We start from the raw sequence: 26,551 nt of genomic DNA, 5'->3' as shown, positions 1-26,551 counted from the left end.
ATAAAGTAGGAATTGATCACATTGGAGGAGGGGATAAAAAAATAGTAAGGACAAAGAATAGAATTATATCATACTAGATAGTGATAATAATTATCAAAACTCAATAAGATAATTGGTATAGTGTGCAACTTAATAGTGTTCCTTAAGTCATAAGTTCAAGGAATATAATGGTGGGATAGAAGACATGTGCATATGAACTACTAACAACGATCACAAGGGACAAATGAATAATAATGTATGGTAGATACTAAAATAAGTTGACTAATTAGTGTCTAAAGAGATGATAATGATGTACACATGAATGCAAAAGTTATATAAGGATATAAAAAAAATTACGATGAAGGGAACTTTTGGGGTAGTGATTGGATAGGTGGACAAGATAGGGAGAATAAATTAGAAAGATGAAATCAAGTCATTCGATTATCCATGCACCACTTCAAAAACACCTAACTTGGCAATAACAAGATTTTGAAGAAAGAAAAAAATCAAAGAAATGAGAGGCCATTCATAGACATCATTAAGAAATATTATCATCTAATATTCTTATTTCCTATATATTAATTAGTAATATCAGATGCAAATAATTAAATAATCAATTTTGAAAAGAAACATATGTATTTAATATCCAAGAACTAAAATCATTATATCCTATAGTGCAAATAATTACTAAAACCCCTATAATAGCCTCCATAGACTATGAGGAATTAAATATTATTACAAAATAATTGTACATCAAATTTCTTAATTACTGGTCTAACATCTATTATACGAGTTATTAAAAACTATATATACATTTTGCGTGCTCTAGAAACCATGATAGTATTTGTTTAATTATAGTATAAAGAAGCATTTTCAATAATCAAGGATAATCAGTTTGTTCTTTAAGAAAACAATACAAGGAAATCATTTAATTTCGTATCCGTAATTAATCTTTAATTCAATAAATTAATATCATCATTTTTTTTTTTATTCATTCCATAGAACTCATATTTTTAGTTTGGATAGTGGATCTAATTAGGATATAAACTAAAAATGATTTTGAGTAGTAATATTAGTGGTTACATGTTGTTGCATTCTCCAAGAAATAGAGTGGCTCTTGCTAACATTTAACCATAATGCTATTTGCATGCTATCATTTAAAAAGTGGAAAAAAAACCTAAACCATTTATGTTATTCTAAATATTTATTTTTAAAAAAAATATTTTTTGAATTCACTAGTGAGGGTATATAATATGGCTATATTCTCTTTGGCACTATATGTATGTTGACTACCACGTATGCTACCCTCATCTATAAAATTTATCTTTGTGTTGGTCCTCCTTACCATATTAATGCAATGTGTAATTTGTCCTAATAGTTGAAGATATAAAATTGGTTAGTGATGAATATCATAGGTATGCCTTCGGCCATTTTAATTGTGTTATCCATAGATGAATGTCATAGATGTGGCATGTTTTGGTTTTCTTTGAACTTAAATATCTAATCCTAATGTATCATCAACCCCAACACTCATAACCTACAATATTTTAAGATGCTTGATAAAATATGCTTATATTGGAAGGTGTATTGATTCATTTTTTCATACATAGAAATAATGACCTCATCCTCCTTATGTGATAGAAACTTGAATTTCATAAATTTTGCACCCTCTAAGATGATGTTGAAGGAAGAGCTAGAAGTGGAGAAGCTCAAGCTGGTTATTAAGTACAAGAAGCCAATAGTTCTCCACTTTATCAAGATTGACACCCCACTCAAGAATAATAAAAAAGAAAAAGAAAAAGAAATATGTTGACCTTCTAAGTTTCCACCACCTAATTGGTACAAACCATATATTTTCCAAGTTTCTTACTATTTCTATAGATTATTATGTGGTTCTGAAATAATTACAAGCCACTATATATTGTGTGGTTCTAAAATGATGGATTTACAATCAATAAGTGAATGACCCATTGTAATCCTTGATGTAGAGTTGGTTGGGATGGATTACCGCATCCTAGATTGGCGAGATAAAGCCATCATAGAGAGATGAGTAAATGGTCACAAGGATTTTCCAAAATAACAAAGGCTCATGGATAGATGAACACTTATTGGCTAAAGAAAATCTAGATTAAATCCATAAGTAATCATTATCACTCCTTATGGTGGATTTCATAGAGCCTGTCCAAGCCTATATTATATTCTTTTGTAAGGTCATCGTGGAGCCAAGTGCAAAGGAGTTCATACCTTGGAGAATGTATTATTTCATATATTAAATTACAAAATTAGAAGGTGAGGTTTTTTTTGCGTGGCATTATCTTGATCCATATCCACCAACAATTGAAGGAATGTGAAACAAAAAAATGTTTCTATATGACATCCTATGTAGTGTGCTTATTGTCACATTACCACATTCCTATTGGTGCTCACATGGTATTTATGATTGTTAACATCACCAAAAATAATATGGGCCTATTGCAATACTTACAAGTAGGGCACACCTTCCCAAGAAAATGCTTCCATATTTATTTTACAATTAGAGAAAATTAGATGTACATACCAACACCCTTGTTAGTAAAACATGCATCTTACTCTATTTTATTATCATTCCTTGAATAAGGACTCTTGAACTTTACATGCATTAAATTTTATGATAAATCTATCATTTATTCATGTAAGAATTTTCCTAAGGGAAAAATTCACCCAGGAACTAAAAACTCAAACACAAGAACATAGTAGACCAAAGAGAGAGAGAGTATGATCAGAATGATAATGTATTCAATATGCCATAATTAAGAGTACACTAGGAGAGCCTGTATATAAAGGCCTCTAAGATACATCTAGAATGTCTCATAATTAGCACCATGATAAGTCATACAACCAAGCACATGTCCACCAGATATGGGTTATCCTCCATTAAGCACAGAAGTATGTGCGATGATGTGAGGATAAGCCTACAAGGGTGTGACATAAAAATCAATGTTGTAGACACCATGTGCTAAAATAAAGTTGCGTACTCCTATGTTGTCTACATGAAAACTCAAAAAGGTGCACAAACTCCTAAGTGTCTCACAAATAAAAATAATAAAATAATGCAAAATAATAAACTAATGTATTAACCTAAGTAAACTTAAGTAAGTGTAAATAGTAAATAATTATTTACACCAACACCCCCCCTTAAGTGCAACTTAGGGGAATGCTCTTAAGCTTATGAAATTAGGATAAAGATGCATAATGGGTCTCAGCTACTAGGCCATATTAGGTACCCATGTACATAATGAAGATGCAATCTCTCATAAAGCAAGGAAAGAGGGAAAAACTCATGGGAAAAACCCTCCCCCAAAAATAGAGATAAATAAGGATGCATCAATGGATGTAGTAATCAAGACCCCCCCATTACAACATGCATCTAGTATAAACATAAGAGAATGAGAAAAGGAAGAGAGATAGAATAGCCCCCCCCCCAAAAAAGAAGAATGCGAGTAGGTGAAAGCTGCTTCGACAAAGAAGTTGGTCCAAGAATGTAGAAAGGTGTTCCTCCCCTTAGGATGAAAAAAAGGCAAAGGTACACTCTTAAATATGTGTGCTAGCCCTAAAACATGCTCAAGTATCATTGTGTTGATACTAAGGTTCACTCATTCCAACTCTGTTGAAAAGAATGAATGTAGATTGATCAAGGATGTCTATTGAACTTGTTCCATTGAACCATCTTTCTCCTCAACCAACAAAGAGAAATCCACTAATTTTTGTTCATAAGGATCCACAATCATGCCAACCTATGAAGATTGATCATGTAGAGAATGGACATGAGGGTCAGAGTGAACCCTCACAAAAACTATAGAAGGATCACCTTCATCAATGAGAAGATGTAAGTCCTCAAGTCTGTCTCCCAATTCAATTGAAGCTGGAGCTAGAAGATGAGATGTACCATGCTATGATGGACCTTTCACTATGGCTATATAAGCATGTAGACTAGACTAATGTGACCTCTCACTGAAACTGTCGATAGGACCCCATGTGTCTAAACCTATTGACGGACTATCGCTAGTGTCACTATCAGTTTTCACTATGTATGAAGTGCGAAAAGGAGTAGAGGACAAGCTTGGAGAACTTTCCTCAAAGTGAACATCCTTCTCCACAAAGATCTCATGTGTCTTTGGATCCATTAGTCTATAAGCCTTCACTTTGTCTTTATAACTGATGAAGGTACAAGAACTAGGTGTTGGTGCCTTGTAACTCCTGGAAGAAAAGTTTGCCCATACTAGACAACTAAAGACTCTAAGGTGACTCACAAGTAGTTTTCTGTTGCATGCCTCAAAAGGAGTCTTGCCATCTAAGGCTAGATGAGGAGACCTATTAAGTATCTGAGTAGCACTGCTAATGGATTCAACTTCTAATGTAAGATCAAGAGACTTGGCCTTAATCATGCAACTTTCCATGGTCTTGAGAGTCCTAATCCTCATAGTTGCAACATTTATCTTGTGTGGACTAAATGTTGGTGAGTTCTGAAGATCAATCCCCTCAATTCTACAAAAGTTCTTAAGTCTTTTGTCAGCATATTTTTTCTCATTGTCCACGCTTAGTATCTTGATGGCTTTCATTGACTTATGTTCAACATTCATCTTGATGTCTTGAAGCTTATGAACTACTTCATTCTTGTGATGAAGGAAGAAGGCCCAAGTGAATCTTGAAAATTCATCAACAAATGTGAGTATGTAGCAGCCTTGGCTGACTGAAGTCACTAGAAAGGGTCCGACTAACACCATGTAAACTAGTTGAAGAACAATGGGAGCTCAAGAAGACTTCCCTTTATCATACTTCTCCTTGAGATTCATATCCACTAAGAAAGATGAAAATTCTCTCTTAGAAAATCTGATATTAGGTAGACCTTTAACCATATGTTTAGAGCAAAGTTGCCGAAGAGAGTGGAAGTCAAGGTGACCAAACTGCTCATGGCATAGGTTGATGTTTGAAGTAGAGTGATTTAACAAGGCTTGGGAAGGACTCTTAGGCACAAAGTGGGAGAAGGAATAAGCCTTATTTCATTATTGAATTTCCCCACTGCAACCAATGAATCATCTTTGAGACTTTGCACCATCACTAAATCTGGAAGAACTCAACTTTGTGACCATCTTGAAGGTGAGTGATTTGGTAAACTGATAGGAGATTGGAGCTAAGATTTGGAATGTAGAGAACATCTTTGAATTCCCCATTTTCCTTTTCCACCTGTCCTTTCCCTTTAACTTCCATCTTAGTATCATCTCCCATAATGATGTGTGGTACCTTTGACTACTTCAATGAAGAAAAGTCTTCCTTTGAAGAACCCATATGATAGGAGGCATCTGAGTCAACTATCCATTCTAAAGAAATTGTGTTTGCTATAAGTGCTTGCCCTTTACCCTTTGAAGAGGTTGGAGTAGAATCCTTAGAAGTACCTAGCACTCGAATCTTGTTCTTCTTGAGTAGATTTTTTAACTCATCGATTCTTTTTGTCTTGCAATGATGCTTGTCATGATTTGGCATTTTGTATTATGCACAAAAGAGTTTTTCCTTCTTTTCATTACTTCCCTTCTTATTTGAAGAAGAACTGCCTTGTTGAGAGGAGGATAGTTGTGTCTCAAATTGTGATTTTTGCTTCCATTGCTTCTTCTTGTTGTTTCTTTTCCCCCCTTGACTAGATTTGTGATCATCACTAGCCACCAAGGCTTTGGTCTTTGATGGCATGAGAAGTCCAAAATCCACCGAGTGAGATTGTTCAACAATCAACATGTCTGCAAATCCATCAAAGGAAGGCTTCTGGTAAGAAGATCCCATGGTCAACCTATGAGTATTAAAACTCAAAAAAAAGTTGGTGTAATTAGAAGGTAGCCTCTTCATGATATGATGAATAAACCTTTCATCTTTCATGGGATTTCCACAATCTTTCAGAAGTGCCTTATACTCATTGACTTTAATGATGTAATCCTAAATTGTGCCATAATTCTTAGGATCCAAGAGAAATAGATCATCCTTAATCTGAAATCCCTTTTCTTCATCCACTTTACCATACAACTGTTCAAGTTTGTCCCAAGCATCTTTAGAGTTTGAACAATTTTTAATGTGAAAGAGAAGATCCCCATGTGCACAAATCCTAATTACTCCTAAAGCCTATTAGTCTTGAATTTTCCAATCAATGAGTTCTTTAGCATTAGTAGGTTTGGTAATTGTACCATCAACATAAAGACTATATCCTTTTTCCATTAACCTGCTACATGCAATATCTTTCCATGTAGAATAGTTGTGTGAAGTTAGAGGAGGACACTTAAAACCCATGATGCAGAAAATGGAAAGAGCATAGAATAGAGACACAAGAACATAGTACTCACCCCCCCCTTTTCACTCAATCAAAAGACCCCCTCAAAAAAGATTCTTTGGCACTTTATAAGTAGTGCGTTTACAATGGGCCACTTGTCAAAATGAATAAAGTGGACTTTCTAATTTTTCTTTTACAACTACCTTATGAGGTTTAAATCTATCACTTAAGCACTGTAGCTTAGTTTTACAATAACTCTAAAAAAGAATCAAAGCTTTACAATGCCAAAGAAGGCCTAATTCTGAAAGTGAGAAATTGGTCCACACAATTGTAGAATTTGACTTTAGATCTGGAAAGTAGATGAAAAAATACACACTTTCAAAAAAATTAAAACCAGAAAAAGTGACCAGATGTGCTTGTACGAAGCTTTTGAAGTTGCAAAACGTAGGATTATGTAGGTACAGTTGCCAAGAAATGCATTTTTTTCAAAATCTATGCACCACAACTAGAAAACAACACCACCATTAGAAAATTCAAGAAATTTTACCGAATTTCAAAAAAAATTGCACCTGAATCAAAGTCTAGATGTCCAAGTTATGAGCTTGCAAAGTCAGGCTGCCAAGCTAAAACACAATATGGAGAGGTGTCTAGAAGGAAAATTGTGAGTATAAATTTGATGGTCAAACAACCATCACTATTGTTAGAAAATGCTTGATTTTGATGGTCAAATGGTTTTCAAGTTTATCCTCAAGAAAAGATGATGTCAACAAAAATTAGCCCCTTGGGGTGATGTGGCAAGCTGACTGTACCTTTTGTACTATACAAATATGGTGATGTGGAAAATATGCCTAGTTTCCATAGGTGATATGGTAGTACTAGGTTTAATGACTGTGCTGACTAGGCAGTATCCATGTCAATAGTGATACATGGCACACAAAGATTCACTGTCACTGGATGAACAGAAGGATGCCATGTGTCTCGCATTGGTAGAGTGATAGAGGCTTCTAGTGAAAATAGTCCACATGGGTGGGAATTATGACAACATTGCTAGAAAGAAGAATAGGTGGCCAAAATAAAGTCTGCATACGTTGATTGCCGGAGAAGATTAAAGTGCCACGATAGAAACCCTTCTGTGCAGAATTATGAATGCGGCTAAAATCTTCCACAGCGTGGGTTGGAAATATTTAAAAAATTGTCGCCATATCCCAGCTTTCACATCACCAGAAAATGCTTTATCAACGAGTGAGAATTGTGAGTTTTAATCCCAGATTTAGTGTGGGTCGGTGATTTGGGCTTTATAAAAGGCAAAGCCCACAATTATTAAAACAAATGCAAACACCACACTGCTAGTATATGTGTTGAAGCCACCGGTCAAAGTGTATTGGCCATCGATCCTTGTTTGATAAAAAAGGTCAAAATTTGTAATTAGTTGCTTGCTCTATGCAATGAAATCCTAAAATTTGTATGACCAAAAATGGAGCGATTTCACCTGCGATTGAGATAAACTTCCACATTGGCAGATCTGGGGTGTCACTGCCCAAGTCCACTAAAAATATTTTCTTCAAATTTTCAAAAATAATCTAACAATTTTTGCAAATAATTTGATGGAAATTAAATAGTAGAGAAATAATAAAATTGTAGATCTGAAATAAATCAATTGAATTTGCAAAAAATGACCATACCCATACTACAAATCAGGGCCTTCGAGTTTTGATTTGCAAAAGCATTTTTCCTCATGGTTGACTTTGGGCCAAGGTAGCTATGTTTATAGTCAATTTTCACCAATTCAGCATTCCAGATGCAATGGTGAGGTCAGATCTAGTTCTAGAAGCTCCCAATTTCTACAGTACTTTGGATTCTGGCTGAGGTGCTGAAGCAAGGATGGTCCTGAATGGCTATGTGACGAGAAAGTCTCTATGCTCTAATACCATGTAAGAATTTTTCTAAGGGAAAAAATCACCCAGGAACTAAGAACACAAACTTAAGAACACAATAGACCAAAGAGAGAGAGAGAGAGTATGATTAGACTGATAATATATTCAATATGCCATAATTAAGAGTACACTAAGAGAGCCTATATATAAAGGCCTTTGAGATACATCTAGAATATCTCATAATTAGCATGATAATAAGTCATACAGCCAAGCACACGTCCACCAGATATGGGTTATCCTCCATTAAACAAAAAAGTATGTGTGATGATGTGAGGATAAGCCTACAAGGGTCTAACATACAAATCGGTGTTGTATACACCATGTGCTAAAATAGAGTTGCGTACTCTTGTGTTGTCTACATGAAAAATCAAAAAGGTGTGCAAACTCCTAAGTGTCTCACAAATAAAAATAATAAACTAATGCATTAACCTAAGTAAACTTAAGTAAGTGTAAATAGTAAATACTTATTTACACAAACAATTCATTCTATCTAATGTTAACTCACATTATAGCCATGTTGATGGCATCCATATTACTACTATAATAACCCATATACACTAATAGCATCAACAAGAGTTAATTCCTTTGTTTAGTCCATTCATATCCCATATGTTACATGAAATGGATCTTGGTCTAGGTATGTTAATTTCTATTTACCATTGAAATATTTTGGTCTTAACCTTCTAGAAAAATGTTTAGTTCAACCTATTTTCACATAATTTTCCCCTAATGAAACTTATCTCTCTCTTTTTTTTTTGGCAAAAAATTATATTTATAATAATAATAAGTAGTTCAAAAGAGCTCGTAGAGAAAATAACTAGAAAAGAAAAACTCTAGTCATTGGCTGGTACAAAAAGGAATTTAGAAGAAGAAATACTACATCAAGAGAGAGTATCTATCAACACTAATGATTCTTGTCCTAGAGATTCTTAGTTCGAGAATATAGTAGTTACAAAGAGCCCAAAGCTCATATGAATGCAATTCATTGATTGGTACTAGAGACATGACTTAGAGCCCAATAGAAAATGTCATAGATATTACCATCCCTAACCTACATCCAAAACTTCAATTAAGACCATGATATTAGAAAGTCATCTAATCCAAGTGTAATCCAAGGCCCTAACCTGCATATAATATCTGAAAGGAACAAGTGAGATCCATAAAAGTAAAAACATTCAAAATCATAGAGAAGTCATGATTTACTATCAAATAAAAAATAAGGAGGACTCGACCCTATTCTAAACGTATTATTTTGTCATAATATTAACCAAGTTGGGGAGATCACGAAGGTTAAGTGGGGAAAGAAAAGAGTTAATATAAATGCTCTCAATACCCAAATTAGCTAGACAATCAGCTAAAAGATTGCCTTCTCTACAAGTATGCATGATGTAACATTCAGAGATTGAATCAAGAAGACACCATACTTGATGTAATATATACTGTATGGACCAATTACATACATGAAATTTAATACATGCATTAATAATAATTTATGAATCCCCTTCAACATGCAGCTTAGATATAGAAAGTGATTTTGCAAGTGCCAACCCAAAAAGCAAGGCCAAGGCCTCAGCTTTGTTATTAGTACATTGAGGGAGAGAAGATGATTTTGTTGCAATCACATGACCTTAAAAATATTTAATGACTATGCTATAGCTAGAGTTTCTTGGATTTCCTCTAGAAGCCGTATCAAAATTGATTTTGAAATAACCATGACTTGAAGGAATTCACTTGGTTTAAGCATGGATAAGGGGAATCTTGGATGGACACAATGGAGTAGGAAGATGAGGGAAAAGTAAACCCTTCCACCATTTAATAATATAGTCATCCCAAGGAGAAAAACCATGATTACCCCTATATTTACTTACTAAAGCATTAACAAGCTTAACAATTGATCTCTCTAATCCTTCAAAAATTTGAGGTATTGGAGATGACATTTGTCCAAAAATTCTCTTGTTTCTTTCCCAAAATTTCCCATACTATAAATTCAGGGATGCACTCCCTAGTACATGAAAACATTGATTTAGAGTATAAGATTTTCCATGCTTGGAATAAATCCCATAGAGAATTAGGTAATGGCATATGGAAACTAAGCTTATCAAGCACAAAATGCCAACAATCTTGGGCAAAAGGGAAATTTAAGAGGAGGTGGATTGTTGTTTCTATAGCTTGTAGATAGAGCACATAGTTAAAGGGATCAAATATGTTCAATCTGTGAAGATGATCACTAGTTAAGATTTGGTTCTTTAGTGCAAGCCATGCAAAGCATCCTACTTTTGACAAAACTGAGGTATTCCAATAGAATTCAAAAGCATGATAAGTAGTCTAATTATGCTGGTCATATTGGACAGCCAAGTATCCTAGTTTAATAGAGTATTTAGTATCTCTAGATGGAACCCAAAAGAGGCAATTTTGATGATTGGACATAAAGACATTGCTTTTAGCTAGTACTTATTTGAAAGAAGCAAACCGATTATAGGATATAGGAAGAGATGAGGGATCTTGGTAAATCACTAGCACTATGAACCTATGAATAGCTGAGACATATGTAGAAAAAGGATGTCCCCCAAGCTTGAATCACTATGTTTGAAAATTCCTTTAGAGAATCAATAGTGGAAAGGGGGGGAACTCGTTCCATGAATCAAACCAAAAATTGACATTATCCCCATTGTTCACTTGCCATGATATGAATGAAGTAATGACTTCTTAAGATGCCATCATGAAATCCTAAATGATAGACCCCTTTGGCGGGTCTAGCATAGTAAGAACTCTAGAAGGTTCCAAGCTATCTAAGTATTCATTTTGCAAAAGATGACACCATTTGGCAGAAGGTTTTTCATGCATTTTCCAAATACATTTAGCACCAAAAGCCTTATTCATATTGCTAATGTTGGAAAATCCAACACCTCGTATTCCATAAGAGATTGACATGGCATGAATAGAAATTAACAACATTTTCTTCTGACCATTCATATTATTTGACCAAAGAAAGGTGCAAATTAAACTTTCAATTTGAGAGATGATACGTTTGGGGGCTTGTAGAAACTTATCTCTCATTTACAATGGTGTCATTAATGCTATAATTCATACAACTCAAAAATCAATAATTACTTTCTCTTGTAATGCCTGATTGTCCATTTTAATCGATAGTGTTTTTTTCAACATTCCCAACTAAAAACTCTTAATCTATGCCTGACATGAATCTAAGTTTTTAGCTATTTTGATAGAGAATTATCTGATTTCACCCTTACTTGATTGTTCTATACGACCACATCTACTCAATTGTATTACAAGAGTTATGTTGTATCTCAATAAGAAAACCCCTTCTTGACAATACTGAAAACATTCTATAAAATCCATGAAACAATAAAACATTCATCTAAACTAGAACATTTGGAGTGAGATACAATAACTGATAATGGAGTTTAGCAAAATAAGTTGCTCACCATCCTCTACCTAAATAGATTTTTCTTAGATTTTTTTTAAATTAACACCAATAAGTTTCCAAAACATTATCCAAAATGAAAAGTATTCATGCTAAAATTTAAAATTGTATTTTTTGTATCATAAATTTCTTCCCATAATTTATATAATAAAAGATGGTATTGAAATAAAATATAGAGTGACTTGAATCCAGCACAAAAACTCAGTTGAGCATAGTTATATGTGTAAAATGCACAAAAAAGTTTCACAATTTACTCAGATCATAGAGTGACCAAGGAATCTAAAAACCCCACATTATAGAAATAAATCATACAATATTTTTAGCATTGAATTCTTTTAAGTAATGTGAGGCCTCGCCCCGACCCTGCATAGCCTTAGTTATTACTTTATCATTTTGATACTCACGACTCGAGATGTTGAGACATTATCAGATACTTGAACATATCATATTATTTCATGTTGTGTGATGTTATTTTCATATATTTGATGCCTGTCTTTTAATGTTTTATGTATATGTATGTTGATGAAATTAGTAAAAGTAGGATTGATACTTTGATTTAAGAGATTTTAAATGGTTAAGAATTAAGTAGGATGCAAGAAAGCATGATTGATGTATATTTTAATTTATGTGATTCCTGATACGTATATATACATATGTACATTTGATTTTGGGACTACTAATGTGTGCAATGAGTGTGTAGAGATTTTAGCCGAGGAAACCGATGGAGGAACAGAACTGATCTCTATGTGCTAATTTTGGAAATCTTGTTGTTCATAATTCAAGTATTGTATTGTGAGATGTATGTATGTATCTTTCTGCGATCAGTAAATGTTAATGTTTGTAACTATGTTCTTTTAGTGTCGCTTGACACTCATGAATTGTTTGTGCTCTTTAGTGTGTTGATTAGGGTTAGCTGTGTAACCTTTGGACCTAGGTCGGATTAAGTTAGTATTTTTTGCTAAATTGGTTTTTAATCGAGTTTAGTCACCCTAATTCGAATTAGTGCTTAATTTGCATTTTAGAGTTGTTAGTTGGTCCTAATTAATTCTTAGCTTTTGTTTGGCTCTAAACCTATTCCTAAGGATTTAAAACATGAAATAATTATATCCAAGGGGCATGGGTATGGGTTAGGGGTCTTTTCCAACCCCTAAGCCCCTTTTATTGACTTTTGAGGTCACTCAAAAAGTCTCTTTTTGCCTTTATGCGAAAATTGACCATGGTTCCATGAGATGCCTCCCCCCACCTCCTTTTAGGGTCTAACCATAGTGAGGGTAGAGTTAGGAGTTTCTAGAATTGCAAGTGGTTGGGAGAAGTTATTGATCCCTTTGGTGGTTGACTTTGAAGCTTATTTAGAGGCCTTTCTTGGACTAGTTGAGGTTGTTACCCAATATCTACATTTAGAGAGGAGTTCTTGAAGATTGAAGCAAGGAAAGGGAAGCTCTACTCAAACTTGTTCATTGCCATTACCTCTTTGTGAAGGTTGGAATTCTCATCTCCCTTGTTCAAATTTCATTCTTGTTTCATGTTTATGCTACCTTTTTGTTGTTTCAATGTTTGTATGTTTGTCGGTATGTTGGGAAGCTTTGAAAACCATGTTATTTTTGGATTATTTCCTTTCATGTTTATGTTTGCAATTTTGAGATTTTTCTTGCATGGGTGTTTTGGTATTACTCACCCTTAGAGAGGGAAAAAGTGACCAATTTTGGGAAAGGTCTGTTTAGTCAAACTCCAACCAGTGTAGAGTCTCTTCTCAGGATGAGAAGAGGGAGAAAGGGTAGGGTGTTATGGGCCCCTACCTGTCAGCACAAACCTTGTATGATTATGGTATGTTGAAATGGAAGAACGGAAGTTCTTGGTATATAGCCTCGATTGGGCATCTGTTTAGTGTTGTGCTTGACCTCTCTTGGTTGGAAGAATCCACCTTTCCCTAGTTTTGATTCATTGTGAATTCTATTGTATAAACCATGTATGATTATGCATGTTTTATTGTCTCTTGGTTATGCTTGGTTGTCACTCGATCAGATATTTGTTTCCTCCATGGTTCTAGAGATGTGTTCCAGAAAACATTATAAATCCCTTGATGAGGGTCATGAAGAAAATTCAATTATATTGTTGAAATTTGGGATTGATATCCTATGTAATTGTATTTCAAACTTTGTTGTAATGGCAATGAAGCTAGGTTTTCTTCCTGGTTCTTTCCCGGCTGAGCCCTTGAATTAGGTTTACCAATAAAATTGGTGTTTGAGAAAAATTGTTATCTTGTGATTTAATCATAATTTTAAATTGGATGGATGCACATCAAAATAGGATGGTATTGATGTTGATTTAATTTGGCAAAATTTCAAGTTTCCTTATATGTTAAATATGAAAATTATGAGGTGATCGTAGATTCATTTTGTGATTATTGAAATCAAGAATCAATCTTGCAATGTTATTTAAAGGAGTTAATCAATTTTTGGCTTAACTATGCTTTAGCAAAATTTAATAACAAAATATAAATATATATTTATATTTATAGCCTCCTTTGAATAATGGATGAAATTGGTTTTCATACTTACATTATGTCTTTTGTTCTTGAAAATTTCTATACTTAAAAAAAATATGACACAAATTTTTTTTTGTATCCTAGAGCCTAAAGTCTCTGGATTTTGTATGGGAAAGGGATTACTTATTCCCTTGAACAGAGAATATTCTTTGAGGGATCCTTTATTTCAAATTTCTTTTTAAAATTAAATTATAATATTAATCAATAAAATAACTACTACCATTTAAAGAAATAAAATCTAAGCATTCTAAATATCCTAAATCTTACCTAATAATCTTTATCACTTAATGTTTTACCCCACCCTAGTCCTTGTCTACCCTTACATTCTCCTAGGCGTGGGCAAGGGTGTAGTCACCTTTATGCCACTTATGGCATGTCACACCATGGAAAGAAAGTTAAGTTTTAAAATTAAAATATAATATAATAATAAAAAAATTTAAAAAAATTAAACCATGCTCATAGTCTTGATAGTATTTAATTTATTTTTCCCCCTACCATCCACCTTGCTCCAACCACGCCCTGCGCTCACTTCAGGTCTATTTGGCATGCAAGGGGAGGAGAAGGGTGGCAGGTCTACAAGTGCAGACTTGGGGCAGTACACCACTCTTTGGAAGTCGCCCAAGCATGTGGGTTTTAGGCTATGTAGGTGGGATGGTAGGGTGTTGGGGGGCAAGTTTAGGTAGAGGGTTAGAGTTTAGGGGTTGGGGTATTTATTTTATGCATGGTTAGTTTAGTTGTTTTGTTTTAGTTAGATTAGTTAGTTTAAATTTAATTTAGTTAATTTTTTTTTTTAATTAAGTTTATTTTGTTTTAAATTTTGTTTGTTTGTGGTTAGTTTGTTTTGGATTAAGTTAGTATTGTAATTAGTAAATATTAATAAGTTTAGATTAGTAAAGTTATGTGTTAGTTGCTACTTTCATTATTATTATTTAGTATAGTTTTATTTATTTATTTTGTCAATGTAATTTGGTTAAGTTTAATATTAATGGTCGTTTTAGATGTTCATTTGTTTCTTTTTAAAATATATACATATATATAGTTAGGTTAAAGCTTTTAATTCAGTTAAATCTTAATGGTTTGTTTTGGTAATCATTAAATAAATTTAGCTATATTTTTTGTTAATTCATTTTTGAATAGTACTTAATTAATTTAAAGATTAGATTACGTTAGATGTAGTTAGTTTAGTTTTACAATTAATTTAGTTGTTAATCAACTTAGAAAGCCATAACATAATGAATAGTTAAAAGATTAGTTATTTTTAAGATTAGTATTAAATTAGTCTTCGAATATATATATTTTGAATATAGTTTAGTTGCTATTATAGTTTTAATTTTGTGACAATTGAATTTGGTATTTGATTTACGATTGTATTAAAATTAGAATGATAAGTCTAGTTTGGTTATGAATTAAGTATCATGTTAAATTTATATTAATTTATAGGTTCTACCATCATTTAAATTAGTGTAATGTTAGTGCTATACCGATATGATTTTAACTAGTTTAAATGTATTATTGATTTAGATTTAGTTAGTTTTTATTTCATTAAATTTAAATTTAGTAAGATTTTGATGGTTTATTAATATGTAAAAAAATAGTTGAAATGTTTAAAGTTAATAAATGTGATATACATATATTCAGTTTTAATTCTAGTTAAATTGTTTTTCCTTAAAGTGACTTTTGAATATCAGTTATTTTGTAAATCAATAATTGTCTAAGAGTTTTATAGTTGATTTTGATTATATACTTTCAATGAATCTAAACTCGAATACATTTACATTGTCATTTAAATAATTGTTTCTTATTGTTGAAAGTTAATGTAAGAACATAAGTTTATCGATATCAATCTTATAACAAAAGTTTCAAATCTTAATAATGTAATCGTCCTCATGTTTATAATCTTAAGACGTAATGTAGAGAACCTGTACTAAAACTATTATCAATCTTTTCATCTTAGAGCATGTGTAATTATTAATTATTATTTAAAAAAAATGTTGTGTGTGTTTTTGCCCTCGTAGTTTGTGCATGACACGTAACCCTAATGCAATGAATAAAAATACGTAAATAATCACAACTCGTAATATATATCTCTAGTTCTTATATTTGTGCACATAGATCGACTATGATTTATTTTGCATGAATATGTATTATCTTTGGTAGATAAGAACATGAATTTCTATTTATGAGACTTGTGACTATAAGGAAAGACACATGATAAAAGCTATACATAGAGAAAATTTAAATTGCTAACATGTTCCTTGTGTAATAAATTACCACCATCATAACCATTATCTTCATAGTGATCATTCAAGAACAACCTTGTATGATATAAGAAATGACCACTCCTCACTAATTAAATTTTAAGTTTGTGATCCATGAGCCAAACATTGAAGTGTGTGATCCTCACCAATTGAATTTGTCTACCTCTTAAAAGAACCATCATATTTGGCACTCGTATTTATTATATATTACATATTTTATTTCGAATATTTCCACTAGCTTTTAGTACATTTTATATTTAAGAATATTTACCTGTGTTTTTCAGCCAACATACTATTATTGTTGCTCATTTCAAAATCTTGGGTACAATAGAATTGACATAGGATCTATTTTGATGGTTTTATGATAATGACTTTGGTTTTGTTGTGTGCTTTATGTTGCTACCTTATTCTATCGTTTATTCAAAGCTTCTTTGGGAACCATTGCATACTAGTTTTTTTCTTTCAAATCTTTCTAGAACTCAATATGCAACTTCAATTTTAATTGATCTATCATATGTAAGTGAGCTAGACATTTTTAGAATAGGGTGGTTGGGATCACCATGTATGATTTTAGTTTCCACCATGGAAATGTTTTTGTATAAGAGAATTTTAAAATTTGGGTGGATTCTCTTAATAGTGGCCTTATAATTATCATGGTAAAGGCATGTACAATAAAAATAAATCACAAACAACCCCTAGAGGGCCACGGCCAAGAGAGTATACACAAAGAAGCAACATGAATGTAAGTTGTACATGTATAAAAACTTAAGATCCCACAATATTACTCCATAGAAGTAATTGAAGTGCATATTGTTGAGCTACTGACATAATCTAAGGCATCAATGCTTGGTTAATCACTCTGTTTGAACATGGACTTTGATGATGTGGCTGATTGCATGGAAAAAAACTCATAATCAGCAAAAAGGTCATTTTTAGTGGGCACTACATCCTTTGAAGTATTAGTTGTAGTAGGAATATATGGTTGAAATGGCCTTGAATTACATTCTACATATTCCCTTGATATTAACCATGATACCTTTGTCTGTAACCTTGATATCCACCTTAATTCTATTGTTGGAAGTTATTATTTGGCTAGTAAGGTCTTGCATTTTGAGATTGTTGTTTCTTGATATTTGTCAACTCATTATGAAATGTTAACAGAATACCTTTGATATCATGTTTTTACATTAAAAAATTGAAGCAAGCCTTCTCACTTTTAAGAGTTCAATACATTAAATAATATTTATTAAGTTATATTCAATTTTACATAAAATAATATAAATATAAATATAAATATATAGAATTAGATAGCTAAATGTTTATTATTTTTTCTTAATTTAATGCAACTAATATAATTCTCATTATATTTTTATAAATCATGTGATATTTATTAGCCAAACTTGTATGTGTACTTACATTCAAAGAAATATATATTGTATTGGGTACACATATGACCATTTTTTAAGACCCCCATTTTGGATACAACAAGATACAAAATTAATTAATAAGACAGGGACACATATATTTAACATAATTTTCTATCTTATTAGAGGATGTTTTCATTACTTAAAAAGAAATATAGTAATACATAAATGCTACATAAATACTTATTAATTAATTTAACAATTTACAATGTGCTTAAATAATAGAGTTGCATTAGAAGATAACTCCATATTTTGGATTGTTGAAATAGAAAAACACTTTTTTATTTAGTTGGTACACATTTTTTGAATAATATTTGAAAGAAAAAAAGTATTAATAGTAAAATTTAAAATTAAACTTGGGGAGATTTATATGTCAAATATTTTAAAAACTTGAATCATATAGCATTCAACACATTGGAAAATCAAGGGCTTCTATGATATGTTAGTACTAACAAAATATTATCTTTTATTAATCATAACATTCTATACACAAATAATGAGTAAATTTCCCCTAGTTAGCTTTGAGGATTCAAATTGGTACTGAGATGTTGAAACTTAGTAATCTACTTTTAGGTACAATTTTTCTAATAATATAGATGTAATCTATACAAAGAAGTTGATCTCATGTCTCAGTTCTCTAAAGAATGCCAAGGGTCACCATGATATTCTATGTAAAGAAAAACCTTTTAAATGGAGGAATGATAATTTGGAGGTATAAGGCTAGTACGTAAACATTTTCCACTTGTACCCAAACTATCACACCAAGATGAGGGGTGCACAAGAACTGGGGGAAAGTGAAGAAGACAAACTAACATCCCAAATAGGGACATCAAAGTGAACCACAAACTAGCTAGTCCCAAGAATGTATAGAGTCACTACTAGAAGCTTCTCAAGGCTAGACAGAATGGGCCATTAGAAATAGATAGAGGGGATGATGTACCCCATAGGAATTATGAAGAACATAGAGGAAAAGGCCCAAATCATATTTTTTTGTTAACACTAAGAGACCTAGGAAAAACCCCACATGGTTTGTAGAAGGACTAGGAAGCACAACACAATAAGGTGGATACACTCTACCAAAAGTCACTCCAAACACAAAACAAGACTTCTACAAATAATAAGAACTAGAAGATAGGAAAACACTTGACTAGTACAACATAATCTGTAGGAAAACCCATGGGCTAAGGAAAAGATCACCATCTTTACACACCTAAGCAATAACCATAAATAGCCACAAACTCCTAGAAAAACATACCACCAACATGAAAATGAATAAGGGAAACAAGCAAGGGTGGCAAATGTGACAAGCATGAGAAAAAATTTCCACTTTCATTAAGCCCCTATTCATTTTCATGGTGGACTTGCCTATGAAAAGCTCCCATAACCCTAGGATATGGTTTTTTATGTAATCATGTGATACATTACCATGGAAGATAGGGTCAAGCTACATTACTACTACCATTATCCCATCTTGATCCATTTTAGGAATAAGGAGTGCATTTCCTTTCATATCTCCATTTACATTCTATGGAAGATTGTGTTTGGAAGATTAGGAAAAAATGTGAGAATAGAAAAGGCTATTATGTTTATCACTAGAACCCTTGATATTTTCCCTCATTATGTTTGGAACATTAGAAAAAAATGTGAGAATAGAAAAAGTGATTATGCTTATCACTAGAACCCTTGATATTTTCCTCTTTAAATTCTATAATGGCATTCATCTAGAAATCCTGAGCCAAAGTTGTTTCCCTCTAAGAATCACTGAAATGGGTCAAAGTTCCTCTCATTCCACTTGAACCTAGAGCTATAGGGATCCCATTGCCTCCACTTAAATGATAAAAATGGAAAATATTGAGGTCCTATATGTCAAGAGTACTGGCACCAACATTAGGAAGGAAACCAATAAATTTGAGAGAAAGAGTTAGCAATAAAAATCCTCCGTCCAACACTAATCCCATTAAACTAGATATATCCCCTTCAATAAATCATTTTGGGAGAGAGTCTATCCCAAGACCCAAATGAAATGCTACTAGAAGGAACTATGGGGAGCATGACAAGGTTGAAACAAATAGAAAAGGTAAAGACAATAAATTAATGGAGGAGGACTTGAATATCCCTTTTACCTCCAAGGTTTCTGACACCTTCAAACTGGAGATCATTACTGTAAATTCTAAGAAAAAGGGGAATATTGGTGAACATAGAATGGTTTCTTCACCTATTTGAGTCAACAACATGGGTAGTCAAAATAAAGAAGACGTCACTGGTGGAGAGAAAATTGGAAGAATTCTAAATAAATGGGAGGAGATACCATCCATCTATAGGGGGCCACTATGGAAAAAATGGTCAAAGAGTATGGTAACTTGGATATTGAGAAGTTAGAAAACTCTATTTCCAATTTGATTAAGAAGAATGTCGAGTTGGAATATAGGTTTAACAAGGTTGCTATTTTCTTAGTGCAGGTGATGTATTCGATGGGCTCCACCCTCAACCTCATGTAGAATAATAAGGGAGGCATAGATAATGATAAAGACATGGAGACAATGTGCTCATTGTACATATTCTTGGTTGCTGGCTAGTTCTCACTACTTTTAGAGAATCCAAGGAACTAGAGCAAGGAGGGTTAGAGGATGTTTGCATTCTTATAGTTTATCTTTTTGTTCTACGTTAATTAGGTTTTTGATTGGTCTAAGGGCTCTCTCTATTAATTTTTAGTGGACTAGTTTAATGGCCATTCTTAATATTTTTGCTAAGTTTATGAATAGTGTTGACATTCCTATAGTATTTACTAGTAGTTATTTTTAAACTACTTTATTGTGGAGGTTTTTGATATTGAGAAGGGGGTTGGAGAGTTGCATCGTGAGGAATTCTAACTGATTCTCAATTTGTTTCTTGCTTTGTTTTGGGTCAAGCCCCATTTTTTAGTTGCTTTTTAATATAAAAAAACATACATATTGAAGAGCACCATATACATAGGTATTCTATCCAAATATATGTCAAAAATGAAGAAACTCATGGAAAAGTGTATGGAAAGAGGAGTATACAATAATGTAACTATAAAATAAATATTAGTTTTTTTGTTGGTAGTGATTCTTTCTAGTTGTTGGGCCTTTTTGTTTCATGGGTTTTTTTTACTTTGGTTATAGCCTAGTTAGTTTTTTTTAAGTATTATTTTTCATCTTAGTTTGTAGCTGTCTATTTTTGTTTGAGTTGCTTCTCTTCAGCTTATTTTTGTTTTTCAATGACTTTAAGTTATTTTGAACTAATGGGATTAGGCCCACCCTTCTTTACTTAATAAAAAAATATGAAATAAATATACTCTCTATTTTGATCTACTTCAGATTAGTTAATGAGGAGTATCAATATATAATAGGAAGAAATATGAAATGGAAGGTGAAACATAAAAATGTAGATTGTAAGATAGAGGCTATATATGTTTACCAATTCTTTCACATATCGACTTTGTCAAAAAGGGTATTGGGCTAATCATATGATCTAACCGCCAATAATATTATTTTCAATTATTATAAACATTAACTAGGCCATAAAACATTTAAAGAGCCTACTATGGAATAAGGTATGTGCAGTATCATGGTCAACCAAACTATGCTCTTAAGTGGCAATCAAAAAATCAACAAATTAGGGTTATGTCAAATTGAAGTGCAATTTTCTACTTGTTATAAACATTATATCAAAAATTTGAGAGAAAATAATCTCTAGGAAATTGAATTGAGTTGCTAAAATACTAGGCTTTATATGAAAAATATAAAAATTGATTCACCAAAAATTTGAATTTTAATGCAATAATACAAATGTTTTAGGACAAAAAAAAGTAGACATATGTCTAACCACCTTAATCAAAATAAAATAAAAATATTTTTAAATAATATTATAGGTAGAAGAAGTAGATTCATGCCTAGATGTGACATATATTTTTGGATATTTTAATTCTAAATAAATAAATAATTATTAATTTTATACTTTAGTATTTTTGGAATAAAGAACCTCTGGTGTCTAACCACTTTAACTAATTCAAAACTCTAAAAGAATTATTGTTTCTTTTTTTTGCTTATAGTAGAATAATTATAGAATGTAATCCATCTTTTGGATTTCAAAAATGTTGTATCATTTGAAAGTTATAATTATTTTTCAAGTAGTGTATCAACCAATACTTTATATGTAACTCGATAAGAAACTAAGTAATAATTACTTACTGAACTCATAATTTGAAAAACCCTAAATTTATTGTAAAATAAGAACATTCTTAAGAAATACTTTTCATTTCATCAAATTTTGGTGAAAAAAAGTCATTAGCTATATGTTTGGAGTAGAAAATACACAAGAACTAGTGAAAACACATTTTTGGGACATTTTTTAAGTTGACCATATAGGGTTGGTATAAAAATATAATTTAGGCCTTATAAAGATATTAATTATTTTAGTTTGGTATTAGGATGGTTGGGAAAAATGTTGTAATAGATTTTGAAATGCTTTGAGGCATTTTAGAACTACATATTTTTCAAATCGCCACTTTTTCGCACACCATGATCCTACACATACCCAATAAAAGTACAATAATATATGTATTTTTGCACCCCCACGATAATCATATTATAAGAAAGGATTTTAGGTCATAAGAAAGTAAACAAAGTGATTCCAAAAAATAATAGGGTAGAAAAAATATTAGAAAGGCATGACTAATGAATTAAGTCATCATAAAAGATAGTTTACAACATAAAAGTAATAAGACTTGACAAAGCCACCTATGGTATTGTTATATCATATTCATATGAATCAATTTATGAGAGTGTGATATATCTATAAGAATGAATTCTAAGAGTGTAGAGATAAACTAAGGAATATAGAATATAAAAGGGAAGTAAATTAACTTAGATCACATACCAAATAATTTAAGAAAATTTGAACATTATACTCAAACAAGGAGGAAACAATAACATAATTATCAAATATTGGGGACTTAAATCAAGACAAGTTTATCATCTAATTTTTATATTAAATTTTTAGATAAATTTTCTAAAGATCCTTTATTTTTTATATTGTTTAAAAGTATTGATATTATCATATCAAGATAAAATAATAGTTTTTAAGGATAATATTAAAGGGATATCCCAAGTAGGTCCAAACAAATTTGGAATTATAAAGAAAGGTCCTAGAAAGGGATATCATTCAAATTCTTAGTGCTTAAATTCATGATGGATATGGAGTTTTTAGAGGAGTAAGTCACTGATGTTAGGAATAGAGAATTCCAATATGAGAACCCAACATACATCATCCACAAACTCAAGAAGTGGTAAACTACAATCAACTAAAAATTTAAGCACATACAAAGTGCGTAGGGTTTGTGTAGAAGGAGAGAGGTAAATCAATTATGTTGGAGAAAGAGAATCCAAATATAGGAACCCCATGTAGATCATGTCCCAACTTGAGAAACAATTAAAATCTACGATCCACTATAAAATTAAGAACATAGTGAGTTGGTAGGGAATGTGCATAGAGGGAGTAGTAAATTTCTCAAGTTGAGGGAAGAGAAACCAAATATAGGAATGCCACGTAGATCATTTCCAAAATTGATTAGCTATAAATATACCATCCAATATGGAATGAGGTATCCTCAATAAATTTATATTTCCATGCAAAGGAAAGGAGCACAATAGTTATGTTTGAAGTTAACACATTTTTTTACCCTTTTCTTATTTCAAAGGGTAAAAAAGTAATTTGAGAAAGTTTTAATATATATACATTATTTTTACATGATGTCTTCATGTATAAATGTGTTTTCTTCATGTCATCTTGTTTTCTTCAATCATTTTCTTGTCTACCTTGTATTTGCATTATGTTTGCATGCATTAATGTATCTAATTTGTGTCTTCATTCATATGTTCTTGAATGGGTCATCATATGCTAAAATATGTACTTTTGCAAGTGTTTTAATTCATTTATATGGAAGAGAATGAATTTGATATATTAATCAATATGAATCACGTCATATGCTTCAGGACAAGAAAATTCAAGCAAGGCAGAATAAAATATATTGCTAGAATAATAAGAAATCATAATAATTCCCAATTATTATTAATAATTTATAGTAATGAAATTAATAATAATGATAAATTAACAAGCAATCATAATTCAAATAAATATATTAAACATAAATATGTTATTATTATATATATCATTACTATAATAAATACTAAGTATAATAATATAATATAATTATTTTAATATTATTATATTTATCATAAATATTTAATGTTATAATTTAACTAAATTATATATAAATCTATATAATACATACACACATGTGTGTGCACGTGCTCGCGCCAGCATGCACACACACATAGATGTGTGTGTGTGTGTGTGTGTGTGTGTGTGTGTGTGTGTGTCTACACACATTATTGGAATAAGTATATGGGAAAAAAGATACTAAGAGGAGGGGGGGGGGGCACTCAATTAGGATCTTTAAAATCTTATCTTCAATATAAATTCGTGCCTAATTCGTCTCATATACCTAGCAATAACATTGAAATGTTGTAACATAAATGAAATGCATCACATCCATAAGAGTTCAACACATAACATAATGACTTGGTAACCTAGAAATACTTCAAGAGGAAGGTAAAACTGGGGTGGGGATGAAATCCACAAATCTTCTCTTTTTCAACAATAAATTTAACTTATTAAGGTTACAATGTTTGATCATATGATATAATATACCCTTTGAGGGGTTTTCCCTATTAAAATCTTAAGAGATATAATTAGGTCTTAGCTTGTTAAATGATTTTATGTTAACAATGAAGTAAGGACTCTTTTAGGACATCTACACATGCTTGTTAGGGCCACTCTATTAAGAGATTTACCCAATAACAATTTACAAGTAAATAATTTAGTACTTGACCCTTGACATGCTCTAAAAGATTATATCTCATTTCCTCCTTGCTGCATGACTAATCTAATTCTCCATATCCAATAATTTTGTTCAATCCTTCACTGCTATGATTTCTATCTATTGGATCTATCTTTGAAACTCCATTTGACTTCTTCACTAAATTTCTCTCTCTTTCTAATTCTAGGGTTAGAATCTCCCTTAAATAAATGTTGTGTGAAGTTTCTAGATCTTGATCAATGGTTTAAAATTCATCATCATTTTCCATTTACATTCCATTTTCTGATTGGTGGAATTGTTCAACTTGGGATCATTACCTTCTATAATAATGTGTAAACAACATGTGATCTATATGCATAGATATTAAATAGCATATAAATGTTGGCCAAAAACTTTTTGCATATGAGTTTGTGCCATTATAAACTCTCATATCAAAACTGGATTACTTGACACTTGGATACTCTGACACTTAGTCATGCCTAAGCTTTGATGTTGTTACTCAACTTATACATGTCTTTTTGCTTGCCTCTTACTAAATTTTCAATATGCTCGGTCTTCATTGTATCACTCAGCTCATATTATATTCCTTAGCTCACATATTTTCTTGCTCTCTAATGAATGCTTGACAATCACTATCTTTCTTTGTATATGTTCTTTGTGCTTGACCTATAGTAGATAACATGCTTACAGTGGTGACCTTGTAATCTTGTGTAGTAAATGAGATGGAAATAAATAAGTATTTGGACAATAATCTAAAACATAGGCTTAGAGATCAACAATCTCCCCATTTGACATTAGTGGGAAAAACACTTTGTCATGAAATCATTTCATTCAAAAATAAAGTATTCTCCCTTTGAGACCAAAATTTAATTTTAATTTTGTTCAATCAGATATTTTCTTTATATCTCATCCTTTATTGCTTATCCCCCCCTTTCTTGTTATTTTATCATTAATATCTCCCTTGTTTTTGTCATAGATAGAACTTGGGGCTTTTGGGATGAGTTGAAACTTCTAAAAGAATTGTTGATGACTTGAACAATGATGTGGACATAACCTTTATTGCATCTTTTTGGTACCCATTCCAAAATCTAAGATTGAATTTCTAGTTCAGAAGCTAGACCAATAAATCCTGTAATGTTTTAAAAATGTGTTTCTTTCTACAAAATATCTCTAAAATTTGAGATTACCTTCTTAATTATTCCTATATTTGGTAATAGTTGAAGTTGAATCAATGCCAACTTATTCCTTATCTATGCATCTCTAGCCATGAGCTTGGGTAACTTCTTTTGACTTAGTGTTAGAGCACTATAGAAGGATGACCTACAATTTATATTCTTACCCAATGTAATAACATTAGCTCTCATGTGTGCATGTAATATCTCTAATCATCATGTAGAATCTGCTGTAAAGAAATCTATATCACACAATTTCAATTATAAAGAATTGACGAACGTCAAAATTGTTTCCAATTGTATAATATATGTAGAAAGGTTGTCTTCTCTCTATAAAATTTAATGTGAGACTTTCTATAGTACTTTATGGTCCATGATTCTTTTAGATCATTACTATGTCATCTTTTTGAATTCTATCAACTATATGTACTCGTTGAACCAAAATTGTATGCTAATTATTTACATCTACAATTCCAAATGCATTTGTGGAAATATCCTTGATAGTATGTAATACCTATCTTCTCTTCTATTCTCTTTTCAATTGTTCTTGTTTTGCCTTACAACTCAACAAGATTTGTAATTTTTGCATTTTCTTTATTGTAAG

This window comes from Cupressus sempervirens, chromosome 9, assembly GCF_028749045.1.
Source record: "Cupressus sempervirens isolate cs-2001-9-10 chromosome 9, ASM2874904v1, whole genome shotgun sequence".
Lineage (NCBI taxonomy): Eukaryota > Viridiplantae > Streptophyta > Pinopsida > Cupressales > Cupressaceae > Cupressus > Cupressus sempervirens.
Note: the sequence above shows the minus strand (reverse complement) of the source record.